A 24,512-nucleotide genomic window follows, 5' to 3' on the forward strand; every position below is an offset into this window, starting at 1 on the left:
AAAAAAAAAAAACCACTTGATTTTTATAAGCGGCTGTTTCTGGGTTCTCGTATTGACTGCCACATATCACTTAGAAATGAATAGCGAGCAAATCTGCATGGGCAACCACTGATCTAGACAATTGCCATTCTGCTAGCTAGTCTCTGGGTCTCCATCCTCCCACTTATACGCCACCTAGAATGATCTTACTGTTCACTGGCCTGTCCAAAGCCATCTATTCATTCCTTCATTCATTTACTCATTCACCACTGGGCAGCTGCTGCCCGCCAGCCATCGGATGAGGAGATAAATAAGCTGCTGCTCTTGCTCATTCGTGATCCAGTGCCCTGGGCTCCTGTGATCTCGTCCTGCTCAGTGTGATGACAAAGATCGGCCAATCTGCCTTCCTGCCCTGAATTCTATTTCCGATCCTTCCCCACTCAAGTTTAGTGAGATGAGGTTTTGGGGGTTGCTTAAACATTTTTCTTTCTTTTTCTTGAATTTTCATCTTCACATCCACAAACATCCAAGCTTCATGTGGTCACACGTCTCCCAAGGACCTGGTATATGGTCTCAAAAAACTCACTGCTTCCCGCCAGCTCATGATTCCAACTCATAGCCACCTGCAGAACAGAGTGGAACTGTCCCAGGGGTGTCTGAGTAGACGGCCTCGTCTTTCTCCCTCAGAGCCGCCGGTGGATTTGAACAGCCCACTCGCGGCTAGCAGCCACTGGGACATGCAACTGCCCTCCACCTGCAGTTTCCTCTTCAATGTCCTTCCGCTCTAGCAAGTGCCCACCCACCCTTGAAAAGTCAGTCCCTCTGGGAAGCCGTAGAGGCCCGTGTGGATTTTCTTTGCCTCTGTGCTACTTTCCCTTTCTCCGCATTAGAAATGGTCCCGATGGCTCACAGCTCACTGTGGAAGTGCCAACCTGACTCAGCTGAGTGCTCCCCTGGGGTTATCACTGTCTCTTTTTGTATTTTATGTGCCCGTGCCTGGCCCACACTAAAGACCTAGTAATTATGTCGAAGGAGAATGCACCCCGAGTTGCATTGGGGGGCATTCTGATAGGTCTTCAGGACAGATGCCCTGTAATAGGTGAGCAAAGACATCATGTCCCCACAGCCCCCACCTTAGCAACCCTCAGCCTCACTGCACTGAGGCCACGGGCCTCTTCCCGCAGAAGCATCACCTGCCTGAATGATCCAGTTTCACTTTACCCAGAGCTGCCAGGGATGTGCAGCCTCACCCTTGGAGCCCAGCAGTGCAGGGCACCCTGGTAGTGGGCTGAGTCTGAACCATGTCCACATTACTCCCAGGGTGCTGGTCACAGACTCCCTGTTGTTCCTCACAGCCCACCCCCACCTCACACACCACACCTTAGATCTGGTTTCACGCACATTCTCCCAATTGGTTTCTCCTCACTTACCCTCTCCTCTGCCCCCGTCAAGTTTCAACATACTCTTTTTAAGTTTGAGCAAGACCTTGTCACTTATTCTCTAAAGCCATATCCGGGGCTCCTCACAGCTTTAGGGATCCCGATCACACCCATCACGGTGACACAGAGCTGCACGATCCAGCTGCCTCTCCAGCCTCCACGGGCAGCAGTGCTGTCTCATCTGCTCCATCCTCACACCAGGACACTTGGCACCTCAAAGCCTTTACACCAGTTCTTCCCCTGTACCTCTCTGCTCCACCCTCTCCCCTCTGCCCGCCACTTTCCACTCTTTCCTGCAGCCAGTGCATCCTGCGAAGCTCCACCGAATGGCCCCTTTCACAGCGATGCTTCCTCCCTCTCAGGCGCAGCTGGGCTCGCCTACCTCTTCTTCACAGCACGCACGACTCCTATGCGTGTTTAAGTAATCGTGAATGTAGTTACTGACCTATGATTGGCCTGACTTGCTAGATCATCAGCCCCACGAAGTAGGAACTCTTATCTTTTTAACATTTCTGTTTCCCCCCCAGCCTCACAAACAACAGTGGTTGTCCGTCCACATAATCGTTTCAAATGTGGGGAGGTTGCCTGGGTGATCTGTCCCTTTGGGGATATTGTCTTGTCTGTCCCCTGACACTCCTTTACCTCCGGCCTGAGCCCGTGTGACCGAGACCGCCGCACCCTGCTTTGGTGGCTGGCCCCTGCTGCATGCTCACAGACTTCTTGAGGCCGCTGACCTTGCCGCTTCTGGAGCTGACCCTACCCTGCCATGGGCCATGACACACCCATGCCTCCACCTTGGAGTCCCGGCTGCTGACGCCAGCCCTCCCAGACCTGGGTTTGTGGAACCAGACACATTTCTCTCAGCTTTCGTTTTTGTATCGCCATCTGAGTGGCTGCCCCATCCCATGCCGGCGCTGCGCCCCTGCTGGACCGCTCTGCTTCAATTGTGTCGGAAGCCAGGTGCCCAGAGGTTCAGCAGGAGGCCCACAGGTGCTGGTAAAGGAATCCTCATGGACCGATTGTGCCCAGAGCCCCAGGGCGTTTTGCCTTTGCTGAGAAAACCCAGCCCAGACCCAAATCCACACTAAGCACACACCAGTCTTCGTGAACACTCAGCATTGGAATAAGCAGCTAGTTAGGCTACTGCTACAAACGACTGATTTTTGAGGAGAGAACAAGCCCAAATCACAGGATAATAGAGAGAGTGGGCCGTATAGGGAGCAGCCAGCACACGCGGGGAGGAGGAAACTTCAGAATCTCTTTAAATTGGGTATTGTGTTTACTGGAATAGAAACTAATTTTATCAGTATTGCTCAATAAGACTCACACGCAGTGGTAGCAAAATAACATTAGTGTTTACACTTCCCGAGGCAATTGGAGACAACACCACCAATCCCGGAGCAGCGTGAGACCAGTGAGGAACAGGTCACACATCACAATTTCATTGCCCACACCCCCCGTGGAGCTGGAAGGAGAAGGCCATGCTGTTTCCCTCTAAGGTTTGAAGAACAATTGATTGTGTCTTAAAATAGGCCCATCGCCTGGCACTCTGAGCGCCGCCATAAAGTTCTGTCTGTGAGGCGGGCATCTTTCAGAGGGACTGAGATGTCGGCCTCTGTGACCTTGGGCAGGTCACGTAAACCCTTGGAGCCTCCGTTTCCATGTCTGCACTTGTAAGACAGAAAGTCGGTGTGTATAGCCATCGACAGATTTCCTCTTGTTTTTGTTTTTATGAAATACCTTTTTCACAACCTGCTTGGGACAGAAGATGAAAATCTGTTGGCACGGACAACTTGGGACCTATCAAGAAGACGCCAGCTGGGTTTCCCATAGAAATGACTATGAATTTGAGAATAGAAAGGCAAACCCACTGTCACCGAGTCCATTTCAACTCATACGGTCTCTGACATTATAAATCTTTTTGGGAGCAGACAGTCTCATCTTTGTCCCACAGGGAGGTTGATGGGTTTGAACTACTGACTTGGTGGCTAGCAGCCCACTGCCAGTGCTACCAGGACTCCTTACCCATTCAAATAAAAAACCCCACTAAATTCCACTTTTTAAATGTCTATGTTATTTTCTTATGTGAAATATCTACTCTGTCCTCAAACTTTCAACAAGGTCTTCTTTACATACAAAGGCATGTGTGTGTGTGTGTGTGCGCGCGCGCGTGCGCATGCATGCTAGAGAGAGAGAGGGAGAGAGAGGGGTGGGTGTGTAGGGGAGAGAGAGAGAGAGAGACCTGGTAGTGCTGCTGTGTAAGCACTGGTCTACTAACTGCAAGGTTGGGCATTCAAACCGACAGTCACTTCTCAGGACAAAGATGAAGCTATTTGCTTCTATAAAGGCTTCCAGCCTAAAAAAAAAAGGAGAGATGAACAGCCTCAGAAACCCTACATAAGCGTGCAGTTGATTCAACGGCTGTGGGGCTTTTGTTTTGTTGTGTCTTAGTTACTAGCCCTGCTGTAACAGAAGCACAACAGAAATACTCATACATGTATTGCATGTTCTCACAGCTCTGGAAGTTAGATGTACCAATCCGGATCTCATGCTGGCTGGCAATGACTTTCTTGTTGGTGGTTCCAGACAGTCCTTGGGTCCTTGATACTCCCTGGCTTGCCGACAGTGCTCACATGGCACGCGCCTTGTGTGTGTGTGTGTTTTCTCATTGTTCACCACTCAGAAGTGATCAGGTATACCCAATAAGGGGAGAGGTCTCAATAAATAAAAGAAAAGCCCTGTTTCTAAATATGATCACACTAACTAAGTACAAAGGCCAGGGATTTTGTGAGGAATACATCCACTCCATAACAGTGTGTAAATTAGGGAATTGGGCTTAATTCCATGTTCCATATCGGAACAACTGTCAGAGTCAGAGTGGTGAGCAAGTGTCGAGGGAAACGTGAATCTGGTAGAAGTGATTATGGAAGTGCAAGCGTTCTGAGGTCCACAGAAATCGTGGGGAAGGGACTTGATTTCCCCAGGGTGTGGGATGAATACTTGAGCCCATCAGCCCTTCTTTCTCAAGAAGAAGGGAGTGGCAGATCCATGGCACAGGCAAGGATCATGAAAAATGCGTGAACTAGCTCCTGTGCTGCCTTGCTCACATGGCTGCCTGCTTGCTCAGGGTGAAGGAGGGCTATCAGATGGATAATGGATGTGAAAAGCGTCACCCACAGGGATATGGCTTTGCTATTACTATGTCAACGTGCCCGAAGCTCTCTTTGTTTGGGTCCCCCAGACATCGTGACTCAATTTTTATTCTGAAAAGCACTGCACAAAAGTCATGGTTTGTTCTCAACAGCTGGAGATCCAGGGCCACCACAGGGCCAGTGTCTCTCTGGAGATGCCATCATACCAGCCGAAATAAATGCAAAGCTCAGAAATTTGGCAGAGGGCTAAAGAGATTGAACACATTTCTGATAGAAGAGGAAGAAATTAAAATATGGCATTAAAAGTGGAATGGTAAAATGAACAATCAGCTATGATGAGACCTGAGAATGAGGAATTAAAAGGAAATTCTCAAGATAAGGAAGGAAACATGGGACTGGTTGCTGGAAGCCAGATACATGAAAGGAATTTGGGGCAGGATGGAATACCAAGGGAGTATTAATACACATTACAACAGCTTTTCTGAGCCAGACCCACTTAATGATTTAGTTTTACCCTCTTGATATATTGTTGGATTGGCTAATCTAAAATTTGGACATGAATTTTTGCATTTATGTCCTGTATTCTCTCTAGTCTGAGTGGTGCAGGCAGTTTGTATTTGACTATTAACCTCTTTAGAGTATAAACGAGCAAGGATATTACTTTGAGGACTAGGTGTTCCTGATCCACGCCATGGTATTCTCCCTTGCATCACGTGCATGTGAAAGTTGGAGATTGAACGAGGACGACTGAAGAAGACTCGATGCATTTGAGTTTTGGTGCTGGAGAAGAACATTGAAAGTACCATGGGCTGCTGAAAGGACGGACCGCTCTGTCTTGGAAGAAGTACGGCCAGAGTGCTCCTTTGAGGCAAGGATAGCAACACTTCATTTTCCATACTTTGGAGATGTTGTCAGAAGAATCCAGTCCCTGGAGAACGACACCATGCTTGGCAAAGTGAAGGGGCATCGAAAAGGGGGAAGGCCCTCAATGAGATGGATTGACTCAGTGGCTGCATCAATGGACTTGAGCATAGGAACAATTGTGAGGATGGCACAGGGCGAGGTAGTGCTTCATTCTGTTGTGTATAGGTTTGCTATGGGTCAGAACCAACTTGATGGCACCTACCAACAAGATTTGGGATATGAACCCCCCAATGGCACTGCCTAAGAAAAGTCTAGAGATTTGCTTCTCTAAATATCTGTAAATATTACAGCCAGCCAAACCCTGTTGGGTTCAGTTACAATCTGGAACATGTGGGGCCAGAATGAGAAAGAACTCAATGGCGATGTGTTTGCAGCCCTTTGGGTTTCGAGTTTTCTTTACTATATTATCTGACTTAACTATCCGAGTAACATGGACCTCATAGAATGAATGGGGAACTTGTCCTTCCTTGTATGAATTTTCTCTTGCAGTGGTAACAAATCGTTATAGGGTTTGTCACTGAAAACAACACAAGTGTATTGTCCTACTGTTCCTGAATGCCATACAGATGTCACTTAATGGGTCATGGTTGTGTTAGTTGCCATGAGTTGATTTCAACTCAGGTGACCCGTGTTTGCAGGGCAGAACTGCTATAGTGGTTTCTTAGGAGGCAATCTTCTGAAAGCAAATCATTAGGGCTATCTTCCAAGTTCTCTCTGGTAGGGTTGAACCACCAACCTTTCAACTAGTAGCTGAGTGCTTAGCTGTCTACCCAGGCACTTTTTAAGTGAGTGTTCTCAAAACTCATTGTCACTGAGCTGTTTTTGATTCTTAGCAAGCCTATAAGACAGGGTAGAACTCCCCCTGTGGGTTTCTGAGATGGTAAATCTTTCTGGGAGGAGAATGCCTCATCTTTCTCCCACAGGGTCACTGGCGGCTTTGATGCTGATCTGTGTTTAGAAGTGATCCACTCTGTCACCAGGGCGGGGCTAAAATCACAATGTTAGCAGGGTTGTGCAACTTCTGGGGACTCATGGGAAGAATTTATTTCCTTGCTTTATTCCAGCTCATGGTTCGTTCTCCGTTTTTAAAGCTAGCAGCATGGGATTTTCAAATCACGCTCTGAATCCTTCCTCTCTCTCACTTTTAAGCATCATTGTGAATCAATTGGATCCACTTAGATAATACACAATAATCTCCCCATGGCAAAATGCTTAACTTAATTATATCTACAAAGTCTCCTTTGCCATGTAAGGTAATATATTTATGTACCCTGAGCATGGGGAACATGGAATTTTTTGGGGGGTGGGGTTTTGAGGCTGGTCATTTGGTTTAGCATGCCCTTCTATTTCCTGGATGGATTTGGGGTGAATTGGTGTTATTTCTTACTTAAATATTTGGTGGAATTTGACAGTGAAGCCATTTGATTGTGGAGTGGAACAGTTTTTATTTACAAATTCAATTTATTTCATAGTTATAGGGTCACTTGGGCTATCTATTTCTTTTTGAGAGCACTTTGTCAATTTAGTCCTTTTAAGGACTTATACCATTTCATCTAAGTTGAATTTATTGGCACAATGTTATTCATAATAGTCCCATACTATCCTTTTAGATCTATAGAATATTTGTGTGATGTTCCCTCTCTCATTTCTGATACTGGTCATTTGTTTTTGTCTTCTGTCTGCCTCTCCCTCTCTGTTTTTCTTTCTTAATTGATCAATATATTGGGAGGTTTATGGATTTTTTTTCCTTTTTTTACATTTTATTAGGGGCTCATACAACTCTTATCACAATCCATACATATACATACATCAATTGTATAAAGCACATCCGTACATTCTTTGCCCTAATCACTCTCAAAGCATTTGCTCTCCACTTAAGCCCTCTGCATCAGGTCCTCTTTTTTTTCCCCTCCCTCCCCGCTCCCCCTCCCTCATGAGCCCTTGATAATCCACAGATTGTTATTTTGTCATATCTTGCTCTATCCGGAGTCTCCCTTCCCCCCCCTTCTCTGCTGTCCATCTCCCAGGGAGGAGGTCACATGTGGATCCTTGTAATCAGTTCCCCCTTTCCAACCCACTCATCCTCCACTCTCCCAGCATCGCCCCTCACACCCCTGGTCCTGAAGGTATCGTCCACCCTGGATTCCCTGTGCCTCCAACTCCCATATGCACCAAGATTTATGGATTTTATTGATATTCTCAAAACACTAGATTTTGGATTTATTAAGTTTCTTTATTGTTTTTCTCTTTTTATTTCATTGGATCAATAAACTTCATTATTGTTTTCTTTTTTCTCCATATATTAAGTTTAGATTATTCACATTTAATGTGATTATTTAATGAAGATGGGTTTAAATTTGCCATGCTGCCATTTGTCCTATCTGTTCTTTGTTCATTTTTTTAAACCCTCGTTTTAGATTAAATGGATATTTTTGACAATCTGTTTTATATGCTTATTAGTTATATCTCTTTGCTTTGGATTTTGTAATACTTGCAAATAGGGTTTGTACTAGACATCCTTTTAAATAGTGTTAGTGTAAACATCTTTTAAGAGTAGGCTTCCATTTCCCCATTCTCAGATGCTGTAGTGTTCTCCCTGCTTCTAGGAACTCTGGTGGCGTAGTCCTTGTGTTGGGCTGCTAACTTCAAGGTCAGCAGCTTGAAGCTACCAGATGCTCCGAGGAAGAATGATGAAGCTGTTTTCACTTCGGTAAAGAGAGACAGCCTCAGAAACCCCCAGGGGCAGTGCTACCCATGCTCGAGGGTAGCTGCGAGTTGGAATTGACTCGGTGGCAGTGAGTTGGGCTTTTGGACCCCACTTTTATTGTGCATTGGGGAAGTTTGAGAGAGCAGCCCAAGTTTTAGATTCAACAATTCATACACATTTTGTTTCATCTCCTTGACTACAGTCGCTGCACTGAAATATCTCTTATTTCACTTCTTTTCTGTCTTTCTTGTGTCTATTCCTCCCCACCACCTTTTGGAATTTTGTCCGTGGACTGATGCTGTCCTTTGGTCATTCAAATGATTGGTTATTCTGAGGTGTGTGGATCTCTCAGTGTTAGTGTCCCCTGGTAGATCTGTCTATTGTTGGATTGACAATTGAGCCATGGAGGTGAGTTCATTTTTAGACTTGAAGGGTGAGCAAGGGGTTGCACCCATCTCTACCTGGCCAATAAGACTTTCACTTAGGATTTTGAGTTTTGTCCACAGTTTTCACCCATTGTACCTTGAGCCTTTCTATTGTGATTGATCCCTTTCAGAGCAGCTGATAGCGGTTGCCTGGCATGATGTAATTCTTCTGATCTTGGGGTCAAGGAAACTAATTTTTGCATGATCCACTAATCCCTTGGACTAATGATTTCTTTGTGTCATCTATGTTTATCACTTTGTATTTCCTCCAGACAGTGAGAGGTCAATACCTGCACCTTCTATGACGTACAGCCAGAATGATCCTTGGCAGCGAAGATCGCAAGACTTCCCTTCACAAACTTTGTACATGCTGTCAGCATAGATCAGTCCATGGAAGGGGTCATCGTGCTTGGTAAAGTGCAGGGTCAGTGAGAAAGCAGAAGAGCCTCAACAAGATGGATTGCCATAGTGTCTGCACCAAGGGGCTCCATTGTAAGAACAATTGCGAAGATGGTGCAGGACCAGGCTGGGTCTTATTTTGTTGTAGAGAGGGCTGCACTGAGAACGGAGTCGATGCTACCCAACACCACCACCACCACCACCACCAACAACAACAACAACACCTTTTAATACCCCAGTTGCCAAAGTAGGGTGTAGAACTTTGCTTTTGTGGACTATATTATGTCAATTGACATTGGGGTCCCCTGAGACTCATACTTATCTTCTAGTTCAACGGCCTTTGAGCTATTCCTTTAAAATTTTTTTATTAATAATTTTATTAGGGAGCTCTTACAAATCTTACAACAATTCATCATTCAATCATATTAAGCATACTGATACATACGTAGCCATCATCATTTCCAAAATATTTTCTTTCTACTTGAGCCCTTGGTATCAGCTCCCTTTTACTTCTCCTCCCTCCCCCCGCCTTCCCACCCTTGTGAATCCTTGATCAGTTATATATTATGATTGTTTTCTTACACCACCCATTGTATCCCTTCACCCGCATTTCTGTTAATCGTCCCAATGGGTGGGGGGTTCCCCATTTTCCCCCCTTCTTCCCCTTCCCCCTTCCCTCATGGTATCACTAATCCCACTACTGTTCCTGAGGGGTTTATCTATCCTGAATTCCATGTGTCTAGACATCTTATCTGTACCAATTTGAGTACTCCGGTCTAGCTGGATTTGTAAGGTAGAACTGGGTCTTGATAGTGGGAGGTAGGAAGCATTCAGGAACTAGAGGAATGTTATGTGTTTCATCAGTGCTATACTGCACCCTGGTTGACTTGCCCCTTCCTTGTGACCCTTCTGTGGGAGGATGTCCAATTGTCTATAGATAGCCTTTGGGTCTCCACTCAGACACCCCTTGTTTGCACAAATATTATTGTTTGTTTTGGATCTTTCGATACCTGATACCTGACCCTGTCGACACCTCATAATCACACAGGCTGCTGTGCTTCTTCCATGTGGGCTTTGTTGCTTCCCTGCTAGATGGCTGCTTGTTTAACTTAAAACCTTTAAGACCCAAGATGCTATATCTTTTAATAGCTGAGCACCATCAGCTTTCTTCACATTTGTTTATATACCCCTTTTGTCTTCAGCGATTGTGTCAGAAACATGAGTACCTTTGAGCTATTCTTGTCCCATATTTTACATTTACTATAAGCCCCATAATACATTGTTATTATTTGCTTTAAATAGTGAATTATCTTCAGAGATAGCTTAAGAATAAAAAATAAGTGTATGGTTATTCATATACCTACAGTTTTTGGTGTTCTTTAAGCTGCTGGATGTGATTTTGCTTCTTTCTGATCCTGAGGAATGTCCTTTCACATACTGATAGATGAATTATTGTAGATGAATTCTTTTAGCCTTTGTCATTTTGAAAAAGTCTGTAGTTTGTTTTTGAAAAATATATGAAATGAATGAGTTGTCTGTTGATGTGTGTGTGTGTGTGTTTCTGGATTTAAAAGAAGTTATTACCCCGCTGCTGGCTTGCATTGTTTCTGATGAGAAGTCTCCTGATGTTATTATATTTGTTCCTTTTTATGTGAAGTCTTTTTATCTGGTTGCTTTTAAGATTTTCTCCTTATTGTGGGTTTAAAGCAATTTGATTATCATATGTCTTCTATAGTGTTTCTTCTTTTGAACTCTTTTAGGTCTGTGCTTATAGTTGTCATCATTTTTGTGGGTGGAGGGGGTAGAAGTTCACTATTTTTTCAAAGAACATTTCTATTTTCTAATCTTCATCCACTTTCCTTCTTTAGGGCCTTCAATTACATATATTAAGTGACTTTACATTTTTGTTCATATTCTGTTTTTGTTCCTCAACCTTTTTTTCCATTTCATTTTCAATCATATCTTTTTGCTATTTTCCAAATTTTACTGATAGCTTCTTCTGCACTGTCTCATCTGATCTTCTTATCTTCCAGTGTATTTTTCATACCACATGTATTTTTACAATCTATAAAAATTTGATTTGGATTTTTAAAATACAACTGTCTATATATATGAGAATGGGGAAATAGATCTTTGTGCCTATATTTATAGGTTTAGTATTAAGGTGGTGGAAGGATATTGGGCCTCTACTCAAGTACTCCCTCAGTGCAAGAATACTTTCTTCTATTAAATTGGCATTCTATGATGCTCACCCTCCCGACACAAACACTGAAGACAAAGCGGGTGAATAAGCAAATATGGTGAAGAAAGCTGATGATGCCCGGCTATCAAAAGAGATAGAGTCAGAGGTCTTCAAGGCTTGAAGGCAAACAAGCGGCCCTCTAGCTCAGAAGCAACAAAGCCCACATGGAAGAAGCACACCAGCCTGTGCGATCACGAGGTATCAAAAGGATCAGGTATAAGACATCATCAAAATAAAAAAATCTTGCCATAGTGAATGAAGGGGGAAGTGCAGAGTGGAGACCCAAAGCCCATTTGTCGACCACTGGAGATCCCCTTGCAGAGGGGTCTAGAGGAGGAGATAAGTCAGTCAGGGTGCGATGCAGCACCAATGAAGAATACAGCTTTCATCTAGTTCCTAAATGCTCCCCCGGTCCCCGACAATGAGCTGAATTTTACCTTGCAGGTCTGGATGGAGCAGAAGTTGTATACTGGTGCATATGGGAGCTGGAGGCACATGGAATCCTGGTTGGATGATACCTTCAGGACCAGGGGTGTGAGTGGCAATACTGGGAGGGTAGATGGAGAGGGAGTTGGAAAGAGGGAACCAATTACAAGGATCTACATGTGACCTCCTCCCTGGGGGATGGACAACAGAAAAGGAGGTGAAAGGGAGACGTTGGACAGGGCAAGATATGACAAAATAATAATTTATAAATTATCAAGGGCTCATGAGGGATGGGGGAGCGGGCAGGGAGGGGGAAAAAAGAGGACCTGATGCCAAGGGCTTAAGTGGAGAGCAAATTCTTTGAAAATGATGAGGGCAAAGAATGTACAGATGTGCTTTACACAATTGATGCATGTATGGATTGTGATAAGAGTTGTATGAGCCCCTAATAAAACGTTTTAAAAAAATAAATAAAATACATCTGTCAAGTTTCTCTTTATTGTGCTCATGGTATCTTCTATCTCTTGGGACCTGTGGGGTAATTTGTAATACTTTCTTTAATGTCCTTATTTAATGATGCTCCATTTGTATCATTTCTGAGTCTGTTTCTCTTGATTCAATTTTCTCCTGCTCGGTCACATTTTACTCCTTGTGTGTAAACCTGGTACATTTTCACTGGATACCAAGCATGTTGTTGCACGTTTTGTTTTCAGGTGCTCCTTTGGGGGTGTGTGGTGTATTTCTTTAGCGGTTTTTGCATCTTTTTTTGGGAATGCAGTTAGGGAGTAAATAGTCTGATGTCTGTAAGCTTTGTTAGCTAGAACACCACCACCGAATGCAGGTCTAATCTGACGATCATCTCAGCCTGTCTCCCAGATGCTCTGAATAGTGCAGGCTCCTCCACTCCAGTGGTGGCCAACATGAAACAGTCACAGCCTTGAGAATTGTGCCCCCCTTTCTTTCCAAGTGGGTCTTTCTCTGGCATCACTTAGTTTCCCCAGACACATGCACATGCCACCTTCTGAAGTTCTGAAGCGCTTTTCACTGCCACTCTGACTTCTCTGACATCGCCCTGTGAACTCCAGCTGCCTTGGGATCTCCACACTCTCACCTCCAGCTACTCAACGGAGGGAGTCTCTTTGGGCTGGACCCTCCTGTGACCAGCGAGCTTCCCTCTGTGACCAGCGATCTCTCCAGGCAGCAATTGGGCAGTAATTGGGGCAACCACAAGGTTCACCTCCCTGCCTCTACCCGCTACCCCCACCTACCCACCTGGTTTTTACTACATGTTGTTTAATATTTAAAATCCATTGTTTTGTGTACTCGTCTAGTATTTTAGCTGGTGACGAAGGGAGGAGAGGGCACAGTCAGTCATTTTTATTAGACGTGGAAGTGAACACATGATAGTGGATGAGATCCCTTAAAGGGCTCGCCTTTCAAAGGAGCCTCAGATCGAAACGGGCAGTGCCATGGTTCATGACAAGTTAGCACGTGGAAACCTCGAGTGTGGTACAGAGCGAGAGTGTCATCCACGTTGATCCCTGCTGAAAGTTTAGAGCAGGACACAGGCATTCCGCTGTTCACAGGACACTGTGACCTTCGACATGTCAAAGAGCGAACCTACTGGCTCCCATCTTCTGGAACTTGCTGAGGCTGGGAGAGAGTGTTGGGCCTGGATCCCTGGCCATAGTCGATTTCCCAGCTCCCTAGAAGGCAGGTTCTACCTGTATTTTCAGGGAAACAAGCCTGAGGCGCATGGGGATTTCTAAAACCTCAACACTGGAACTCAAGATTGAGATATGAGCCATTCTATCAGCGCCTCACTTCTACCCCTGGGGATCACAGTTAACTCAGGAGTAGCAGAGTGATGATGAATTGGCGTTCGTTCTTGACAGGAATTCAAACTTCCCAGATGGAGTGAGTCTCCTGGGATATGGAATAAAAGCGTCGAGCAGTTCCCTGATGACCCCGCTCAGGGATACCACAAACTACAAGAGCGTGATGGAAGGCTGCGAGTCTTACTTAGCATCCCGTGGGATTTGCTTTCTGCTTGCGTGCTACTGAAGCCCAGTCCATAGGTTATACACACCCAGAGCATCAAGGTCCAGCAGAGGTGGCCCTACCGACAGAAACTCTTGTCTCTGCAAGGGACCCAACGGCTCTTTGTCAGGGCAACTTTGATTGCTCTTTCACTGATGATGGATCAGCAGCGTGAACAGCAACAGGCGCTGCCTCTGGGGTAGTTTCCCCAGCAGGGCCGACTGACTGTAGGGCGGAAGCTCAAGTCTCTTTCACACCTCTGATGGAGCAAATGGCATCACCCAATATACAGGACACACAGCCAATGTCCGCTCAGTCCTCACTGAGTGAATGGACCAGGGCAGCTTCATAGTGGTCACGGGCTTCGAGAGGGATAGGCATTTACCGATTCTGAGGGCACAGCACCCTCAAAGTTGCACACAAAACGGTCCGGCACCTCCCCTGCCACAGGGACGTCTCCAGTCTGGGTCAAGTTCTATGCCAAGTACGAAGCTTCGCTGTCTGGTGAAGCAGGAGTCACGTGGCCGAGGAGGAAGAGATCCCTTCCGAATCCGCACTTTCTGGAGACCCTCTTAGGTTTTCTGGATTACGAATCTCCATCTCCACAATGGGGAAGGCCAGCCGCTCGCTTCGCCAGCCTTCTTCGCTGCCAGTGCGCATTCCTAGAGCGTGGGTTCTGTCAATCAGACACACCGAGGGGATCATTCTATTAGGAAAACTATAGGCAAGGACACAAGAGCTACAACCCATTTTCTGAGGAAGGTGGCTGTAGGGCACTTGGTGGTTAGGGTCACAGAGGCAGTGTCTTGGCTTCTAGGGCCCAGGGTTGGAAATGTAAGTGGCATGCAGGGCCATGCCATGCCCCTTGGTGGTCTGCATAGTGGGGTTTCCATTAGAGTCACCCGCCGTGTGGTCCAACTGCCATCCCTGGTCATGTTGCCGGCAAGCCCAGGTCTTCTGAGCATCCTATTGACTTTCTAAGCTACCCTGTATCCTTTAATAAATCCCTTTTCTGATGGAGCCAGCTAGAGGGGGTGCTTCAAGGTGTAACTGTGTGCTTGACAGATGCATCTCTGGGTTGATGGCAGTAAGGGTCAGCACTTTCTACTTATGTGACTGCAGATCACACTCGGTGGTCCTGTGAATCATTTGACAAACGTCCGTCGAAGAACTGGGCCAGAAAGAGGGAGGTCTTAAACCACCCTCAATGGAGCAAGCTCAAATCCCACCCCTGTCTAGACAGATAGACCCCTCAGGAGCAGTAGTGGGAGTAACGATATCATAAGGGTAGAGGGGTGGTAAGGGAGGGGGAAGGGGGAGAAAGGGGAAACCCATCATAAGGTTGGATATATAGGCACCCCCCAAGGGGATGAAAAACAGAAATGTGGGTGAAGTGAGATAACAGACAGTGTAAGATATGACATAATAACAATATATAATTGGTCAAGGATTCATGAAGGGGGAGGGGGGAGGAGGAGATAAAAGAGGAGCTTATACCAAGGGCTAAAGAAGAAAATATTTTGGAAATGATGATGGCAACATGTGTATAAATATGCTTGATATAACTGATGTATGGAATGTTAGAAGAGCTGTAAGAGCCCCCAATAAAATGATTAACAAAAACCCCAGCCCTGGAGCCACCTTTAAAGTTTCTGCACTCTAAATATACTGGAGGTGAATCAAGTTGATCTGCTTCTCTGCCTGCTTCACTCACAGAGGGTGGTTTGCCCAGGAAGCAAGATAAGTCTTATTTGTGCTTACTTAACAATTGTAATGAATAATTTCAAATGACTTTCACCACATCATGTGATTTTAAAAATGTGAAATTGTTAAACTGTTCACACAGCACAGTGAGCAAGCACAGGTAAACCCGTGGTTACCTGGGTACCTGCTGAGGAATGCAAATTTGAAATGAGACTTTGATTCTGTAGGATGCTCTGTGGGGTTGGGAGAAAGACAGATGCCAGCCATACCTAGAAGCAGAATCTTTGCTGGGGAGGAAGTTGTGAAATTGCTCACTACAGATTTAGTGAGTACAAGCCAACCTGTGTTTGCCTTGCTTATTGGGTACTTCGCTCTGTTGATTGTCCATCTGGATGTCCTCCCCAAGCTGAGCATGTGCAGTCAGGCTGGATGCTTCCTCTTCCACTTCTTAGCCCCAGCCCCTAGGAATTGACCTCCTTCCTAGGGCTTCAGTGATTGCCCTTCTCCCCATCCCCACGGCGCTGCTCTGCCTTCCACTTGAGGTCCCTGCCGCCAACCTCTTTACACTGCAGGTCATCCTCTACACTACTCAGGCTCATCAAGTCGCCCTCCCTCCCAGGGCAAAACTCTCAGTGGCCCCCTTCTGTTTATTATCCAATGTCCAATCTCCTTTGAAATTTTGCCCAGACACCTTTAAAAACACCCTTCCTGTGACTCCCTCATCTCCTCCAGTGCTCCAGCCACCCACCTGTCTCCCAACGCCAGGCTCCCGCTGCTGCGTCTGCTTGAAATGTCCTTTATCACATCATCCATTTGGCATCCTCCTACTCATCCTTCAAGCTTTAGTGAGAACGCCACCAACTCTGGGAACAGTTCCTGCCATTTCCAACAAAGCAGAGCATTTCTTTTCCTGTGCTCCCAAAGCATCTCATTTCAACCTTCTTATGTAGCACTCACCACATTGGTGTGGTTATCGATGTCTCTGTGATACTTCCCATTAATTGATGAGGATGTGAAGAGCAGGGTCAGAATCCTCTTCCTCTGTGCAGCTCCACTCTCCAGGACAGTGCCTGACTCTTAGGAGGTCGATGTTTTCCAAATTGCTTGGTTGATTGATGGACTGATGATCAAAGCATTCACAGGAACGAACCTGGACACAAATCTCAAACATTAGTAACCTACTTGCGCAAACAGGGTTACTATTAAAGCCCTCTGATCCGGCCCAGCTGTCTGTCCCCTGTCCAATGGGCCAAGTGCACCCTATCCCTCCGCCTCCCTAACGACATCACTGTCTGTGTAGGCAGTCTAAAGGCAGGCACAGAAAAGGAAATGAGGCACCTGCTAATTTACAAACACCTAGGTATTTGGAACAGCAATTAACACAGAGCTCACTAATAGTTAGGGAGTAATTAATAGTTAAATGTTGGTATTTAGCAAAATGATGTTTTTCCCTTTTTGCACCCAAGCAATGATTTTAAGTTGAGGATGCTCAAAATGGCTTGCGATGGGAGGACATCATTCCCAACACCACGTGTGTTTAAAAAGGCAGCGCTGCTGGTGGGTGACCTTCACTGTTATCATTAACCACACGGTAGCAGCAAGCCTTTGCTGAACTTTTGCCAGCCAAGCAGAGGTGCAGGATTGCGGGCAGTCCTGGTCTCACAAAAACTCCTCATCAGAAGAGAAAGTTATACTGGAAAAGCACATGAATGTAGAGGGGGGGCAGGTGATAGTTCACAATCCATAAAGATCCTGTGCTGCCATATAAAAGGATCTCCCACAGGGCTCCTTTTTCAAAGGAACCTCGTCCGGAGCACTTAAAATATCATTGAGTTTATAAGGAATCGATTATGGACTAGTTCTTTCAGCAGCAATCTATTGCACAACGGGAGTGTAGGCGCCATTAGAATCACAGTTCCCACCTTTGTCTTAACGTCAGCCGCCGCCAGCAATCTGTACCAGGCAGCGTTCTGAAAAAGAGACTGCACAGACAGGGTCAGGAGAACGGGCTGCAAGTGCAACTCGCGGTCGTGCTGGCTGAGCAGGGTCAAGCCTAAGCTTCAGCCTCAGTCTTCTCCTCTGGAAACTGGGCCAACAGCCGTGTACTCAGAAGTGAAAGAGAGAATGGGTGCAAAAGCCCCGGGCTTTTCTTGGCTAAGATATTGCCAAGCGAACTGCTTTTTACTACGGAAGCAGCAACCCACTCTTAGAACATCCAACTCAAGGCAGCAGGGGAGCCTTGGTGGGTAAAATATTGGGTGACAACCAGGACAGCAGTTCCTGGAGTAGTCCTCTCCTTCCTGCCAGCCTCTTTCACCTGCTCCCTTAGGAAGAGAGTGTCTTCATCAGAGCTCTGGTCACCTCCTCCTCGCCACCGCAGGAGAATAAGGGATGCCTGGCGCTCTAGTCTTATCATGACTCACTTTTTGCAGGAAAAAGATTTCTCACTTCCCGTGGAATCATCTTTCTATCAGATGGCAATGGCTCTCTGCCTCCAGGGTTCTGCCAAACCTTCTAAGGAACAACGAGTCAGTCATTTCCTCCCAAGGATTGTTTCCAATAACCTCCCCAAACCTCCAACAGATGTACCTGTCCTATAGAGTCCATTATCACTGTCTTGCAGGTGACTTGGAGGTCAGAAGGTAGAAGAAATGACTTTAGGAGTCGGGGACATATTTGTTCGGTGCTCTGACTCCCTCATAGAACCCTTGGATGTTATGGTAGAATTATTGGTGTAATGGCCCCAATTGTTCAATCTCTTTATATCCATTCCACTTGGTAATGCCTCCCACATTGACTCTGTGGCCGTGTGTCTTGCTTTGGACAAAGGGAGTCACTTGAAAAGTGTTTCACCACTGGGGCTTGCCCACTTGCTGGTCTTGCAAACTCTACCACTGCCATCAATTGGTGGCTCAAGCTAGCCTGCTGGAAGAAAAACACCACATGGTCCAGAGATAAGCCATCTTAGTCAAGCCACCTTAGACTAGCCAGTGATGGCCAATCTGCACAGATCACAGAATGTTTAAGTGAAACTAACTGATATTATCTGCATCTGATCCAGGCCAGTAGACCAGTAGATTCACCCAGCTGAGCGCTCTCTCTCTCTCTCTCTCTCTCTCTCTCTCTCTCTCTCTATATATATATATATATATATATATATATATATATATATATATATATATATATATATATATATATATATACACACACACTCTCTCTCTCTCTTTCTCTCTCTCTATGAGAGAGAGAGAGAGAATTAGAGTTTTATCTAAAAAATGTGAACTCAAAGAGCCAAGCAAGATAAGATACACATAGAGTTTAAATCTACAGAAAAAATTCATTGCCATATAGTTTTGTGTCTTATAATATGCTATCGTTTTTCAGAATCCATCAGTGGTGAGATTCAACCAGTTTGCACTGGTTGGGCAGAACTTATGCCCAATATTTTGTTGAGTTCGCCGAACTGATTGTTAAAATGACACTTATAATCAGGGATCTCTCTAAGATGAGCAATCAGGCAGCTGTCCAAATGTGGGAATCACAAATTTGACATTCCTTACTATTTTAAAATGGCCATGTGAGCAGCAGCCTAGTCTAAGCACCCGTGGTAATGTTCATTCCATCCACAGATACAAAAATGTAGATGGAATTATGCTTGCAATTTTTATTCATTTCATAAAAATCGCTAGACTTTTTTTGATGAAAAACTACATTTTTATTCCCTCGTGTTGCTGCTTCAGTAAAAAACATATAACACAAAGAGAAGTGCCAAATAACCAGAGGGTGACACTCTGTCATTCATTTCTGCTTTGTTTCATGCCCCACATTCCCAGAAGACATTATGAGTGAATTATGAAATTCCTGAAAGTGTTCAAAGAGCTCAAAATATTGTCAGAACCCTGGCTGTAAGTTCAGCAGGAGCAGAAAGGGGCTTTTCAAAGATGAACATATTATGTTCAGAGAAGAGAAGTCACCTAACTGTTTCTAATTTATGAAACCCAATAATTGATGATGTCTAATTGGGACCCTACTACGATGGTTAAGGATCAATCACACAGCTGAGGTGCTCAGTTGAAAGCACAGTGTTGCAAGCGAGGAAGCCAATCAAGAAGCAATAAGGAGATATCTTGAATAGCAGGCTTCTTGTTTTTTGCCAGGCATTATGGGCTCTAGCGGTCAACCTTCCCCCTATCGTTCAAGTGCCCTAAGCACGGTGCCATCGGGCTGACGTAGCGCTGCGCTACAGCGCATTACTCAGCATGCAGAGGACAGACGCCGCCTTCTTCAGGAAGCAGTCGTTTACTTCTCTTTGCTGGCGCAGGATGCTGCTGCAAAGGGACCAACGTTGGGTGTTTGTTTCTCAATCCTCTACAGAAAATGTACCGACTTAAGGCCTATGCGAAGGGTGCCCTGCCTTTGGCATGCCACGCAGGACGCGCTTCGTGGCGGGGTCCAGTAATTTAACTAGAAAGAGATACTGAAAGATCGTGTATTGTTTCATGCAGTTAATGCTTAAATAAGAACAATCACAGGTGTATCAATATTTTAAAATGATTTCCTAGAACATAATCTAGTTTTGCAGACCTCTTTTATTGTTTTTGTGTTTGTCTTTGAAAAAACCCTTTCTGCTTTAAAATATGTACCCATACACGTGATTCTGAGTACTTGACTGTGTCTCCTCTATATATTTAAAATCTCTGTGCTCAAGTTAGAATGAGTTGAAACGGGGATGCTGTTTCCACCTGACACCCGTTAGCTTGCATGGGACATATTTCCCTAAGTTACAGGGATCCTGCTATTTCGATTTAGCATATATTCTTGTTACTGTTATGCACCCCCCACCCCCGCCCGGGGCTATTTTCTTATTGCGTTAGCAGTCAGATGTTCGGTTTTTCAATAACCTCAGTAGAAGCACTTTCCCATCCTTTCTCTGTAATTCATTCAGTCTCCTAGCACCCTCTTTTCCTCTATGAGCTTGACTCAACATCTTGCTAATGATTTCACGTTCCACTCATGGTTCTCAATGGAATACTGCCCGGGTATTTGAAGATCTCCTTGCTTTAATTATTGGCTCGAGGGATGGAGGGATGAGGGGGAGCAGGGATTTTTTTCCCCTCACTCTTAGCTTATTGGACTCTGCTGTCTCTGGGTGTAGAATTACTTCTCACTGTCTATGTTTTTCACAGAAACAGAGACCCTAAGGCAGAAGGAAGCCTGGAGATCTTACGGTTCCACAGACAAGGAAGCTTTGGATTATATTGCCAAATGATTTGATCAGAGAATAAGACCCAGGACCAGAACCCACACCTTCAAATGCAGAAGACTTGATTTCACTATTTTCTGTGGGTTGTAATAATGCACCATCAAACCACATCAAGCTAATATAAACTCATCAGTGAATGATTGACTAATCAGTTTTTATTTATCAACAGTGAATGGGTTCTAATTAAATCTCTGCTATGTCCTCAGTCTTAGATTCAAACTGTGCAGAAAATAAGAGCAATACAGTGCACTCCAAAGTTGAAAGGTGAATAGCAATAGCTTGCGACTTTTTTTATGGTTGAGGATTTTGATGAAAGTTCTTAAGCCTGACATTAATTATTCAATAACTAACTATTGGTCACAGAAGTGAACATTTCCCCTAGGTCCTTACTAAATAGACAATATATGAAATAGTATAAATATGCTTATTGAATGTCCAATGTCAAGTTTTATGACCATTGAAATGGGCCACAGCTCCCACGTGGTGTTCACTTGACCACGATCCAAAAGGCTGGCAGGGTGAACCCACTCGCCAGTGCCTCAGAAGAAAAGCCGGGTTCTATGTCTCAGAGAGAGTCCAGTCTTGAAACTCAGTGGAGCCGTTCTCCTCTGCACACCTGGGGTCACCCTGAGTTGGAATTGACTTGATAACAACTAACAACAACATTAAGGCACCACATGCTTTTCATTTTCTTGAGGGGGGAGAATGGGCACTTTGGTTTCTTAGATATGCACTATCTTCTTAAACATTCTCATGTCCCAGAATCATCTGATCCCTATCCTTCGGAGTGAGAGGCATTAACGTCATCCATTCAGAAGCCATGCAATTGATGTAATTAAGCGAATGTAACTTGGAGCGCTGGAGACTGTGGCCACCTCAAGACCATGCCTTCCACAAATAGGGAGCAGCTGCTACTCCGGGTCAGGTTTTTGGTGTCGTGTAGGAATTCAAGGACCAGTATTCCTAGAATGGCTGGGTTTTATAAAGGCATTAGACATCTTTATTTTATGTGAAACATCTTGGCTTTTGAAGTGGTGGTAACTGATTAGACAGTTTAAACTTATCTTTACCAGATTCAACCCCTGGCTGACTGCATTCCTCATCTCCCCACCACCTTTGCTGCATATCTCCCCATTGTTAAAGAGGGCCAACACCTATATTCCCTATCCATGGGGCTCTCTCATTCTCTAAAATACTGTACGTTGGACCTCAGAGCAGGGGGTCTTCTTACAAACAGACCCCTTTGAAGTGGTTAATCCCTCTCCCCCAATGATTTGCTCAGTTAGCTGTGTTTGATATTGATGAGGAAATTGAAGTCCCTCAGTAGAAGGAGCGGGAAATGGCAACAGCCTCTCAAGGGATTCAGATAAGGGACTACCGTGTTTTCATTTTCATGAAACAAATGAATTATTCTAGAAATTAAAATACAATATTGGAAGTGTCATCGGATGAGTGTTCGATTCCTGTTTCTACGTGGGCGATGCTGACACGATTTCATACACAGCACTTGGATCGCATTTCTCCAAACTCAACAATAAGTGGCTGGGATTAGGCCAAGATGTTCAGGTCAGAGACTCCAATAGTCCCCAAAATTTCTTATCTAATTGCTGGTTCTCGTTCCTTATCCTATTTTTTGTGTTCCTTTTGTCACTCTTTGCAGAGGGTGTGGAATATTGCTTTAGACACGAAGGTGTTGGCAGTGAAGCGCTGTCTTGATCATGGAGTCTGTCTTCCGTGGAACCTATGAAGATGACAGTTACATACATACATGAATAAGTAACATTCAGAATGTAAAATGGGGAAATGGGATTGCAGGTGCGTAAGGGAAAATTCTTCTGCAGTCATTTAGCTCAAAGTCTATCTGTGGGAAAGTGTCTGCAATGTGAAGATACGGGGCAGAGGGTTCTAGTCAGAGCAACCTTCCTACGTCGGGAACGAACTTGTGGTGTTGAAGGATCAAAAGAAATTGGACTAGCTAACCTGATTTCTCTCCCATGTCGGCACTAGTCCTACCCCGGTCCCCACACGGCCCTCTTTTGGTTCTCCTCTTCTCCATCTGCCAAGGGCATATCAGTGCTGGCTGGTTCTTTCCAAGGACCTGATCATGGTTACACCGCTGGAGAATTTGCCCAGTTGTCGAGTTCCATTTATCACCTTATTGGTGTGCTCATAGAGCCCTGCTAACCTACGAATTCAGGTCAATGTTATAGATCACCAAAGGGCAAGAAGACTTAGTGCATTTCTAGCTCCCCTGCCCCCCGCCTCTGGAATCCAGAAACATTTTCTAGCAGTCCAGAAAAATACTCTGTTGCATTAGAGCAGAGGCAGACGGCCTCTCAGACATGCATGTATATGTGTTCCATGAGAGTAAGGGGACATATCCAAGGTGGATTATCCCAGACTTGAATAACTGGGAAAACGGTGTTGCCCCTCACTGAGATTTGAGGAACAGCAAGAGGAGCAGAGTTGGTGTGGGTGTAAGGCTTAGCAGGCGAGTACAGTTAATAGAAAGTCAGACTTGAGTGGAAAGGAGGTTTAGAAGGAGGTATTGAATGTGAAGCCGGGATGTCAGCAGGACAAACCCTCTTTCTGCCCTCAGACTGTATCCTAAAATAGTCACGACTAAGGAAACGTGGTTGCAGTGAAAACATGGTTCTATAATGCTATTGGGCATGATTAACCTATTAGATCAGGCTAGTAGGATTTTATTGGTTGCTCTGCAAGATTACCATCAACAACAGAATCACTTCTATTAAAGTCAAAATGCTATGAGACTTGCATAAATTCAAAGTCTAGGTAGGTCTCTGGGAAATTCATGCTAGGGTTCTCCAGTGTCATCTCTAGTCTCTGTACCCACCGCTGAGTAGATTTTGAGAATCAGAGCAGAAATGGCAGGCATGGCCATCTTAATATCCTGACTAGTGCTCACTAATGATTAACTACAACTTACTGGGCACTTGCTACATGCCAGTGTGGTGCTCGGGCCCGGAAATATAACAACAAATAAGACACAGCCCTTGCCTCCAGATTATCAACAAATCATACCTAGGGTGACATTTTCTTTTAGAAACTTCTGCTTAGCCAATGGACCCTGTCTTTTAAAGGTCCTGTTAACACATTGAGAGTATTTGGAACCTATTTGTGTTTACTCTGCTATCCCCAAGGCTAATTACAAATCATCAGATTATCAAAGCTTGCTAAAATATCAAGAGACTCACTGAAATTCCCTTTGCAGAGGGAAGAATTCCAATAAGAAGTTTGCTCTGACTGTTTTGCATAGGTGGTGGTCAAGACCTGCTAGTGTTCTTCTTTCTTTCTTTTAGCTTGTTTCACTTGGAAATGGTTTCCTGGGTTGTTATGAATCTTCTCACCTGGCCTTTTGATAAAGCAGCTTGGGGGTGTAGGCTCTGGCATTGATGGAATGGGTTTATTTTCTCCACCCTGGACACCAGGTGCTACTTGCTAAAAACAGCAAAGGATTGAATATCGTCCCTTAAGGCACCTAGCAGCTCTGTGGAAAATTCGGCCACTGAACTGGCCCAGGTGTTCTCACTTTCCTCCTGTGTGTGTGTGTAAAAATTGAAATGCTGTTCTCTGCCTTCTCTTATAAGTTTGTTTTGAAAATAAAATGAAATTAAGTAGGAAATAACTATAACTGTTCTTAGAAAAGTGAATTATTATATGTTAAGATATTGATAACCACATGGTATGAAATTAATATTTAATTACTGTGATAATATAATCTAATGGTTAAGACAATTAGCTGTTTGATTTGGCCTTTGATTAGCTTTGTGATTTGGGGAAAGTTATTT

The sequence above is a fragment of the Tenrec ecaudatus genome, chromosome 1 (genome assembly GCF_050624435.1).
Source record: "Tenrec ecaudatus isolate mTenEca1 chromosome 1, mTenEca1.hap1, whole genome shotgun sequence".
NCBI lineage: Eukaryota > Metazoa > Chordata > Mammalia > Afrosoricida > Tenrecidae > Tenrec > Tenrec ecaudatus.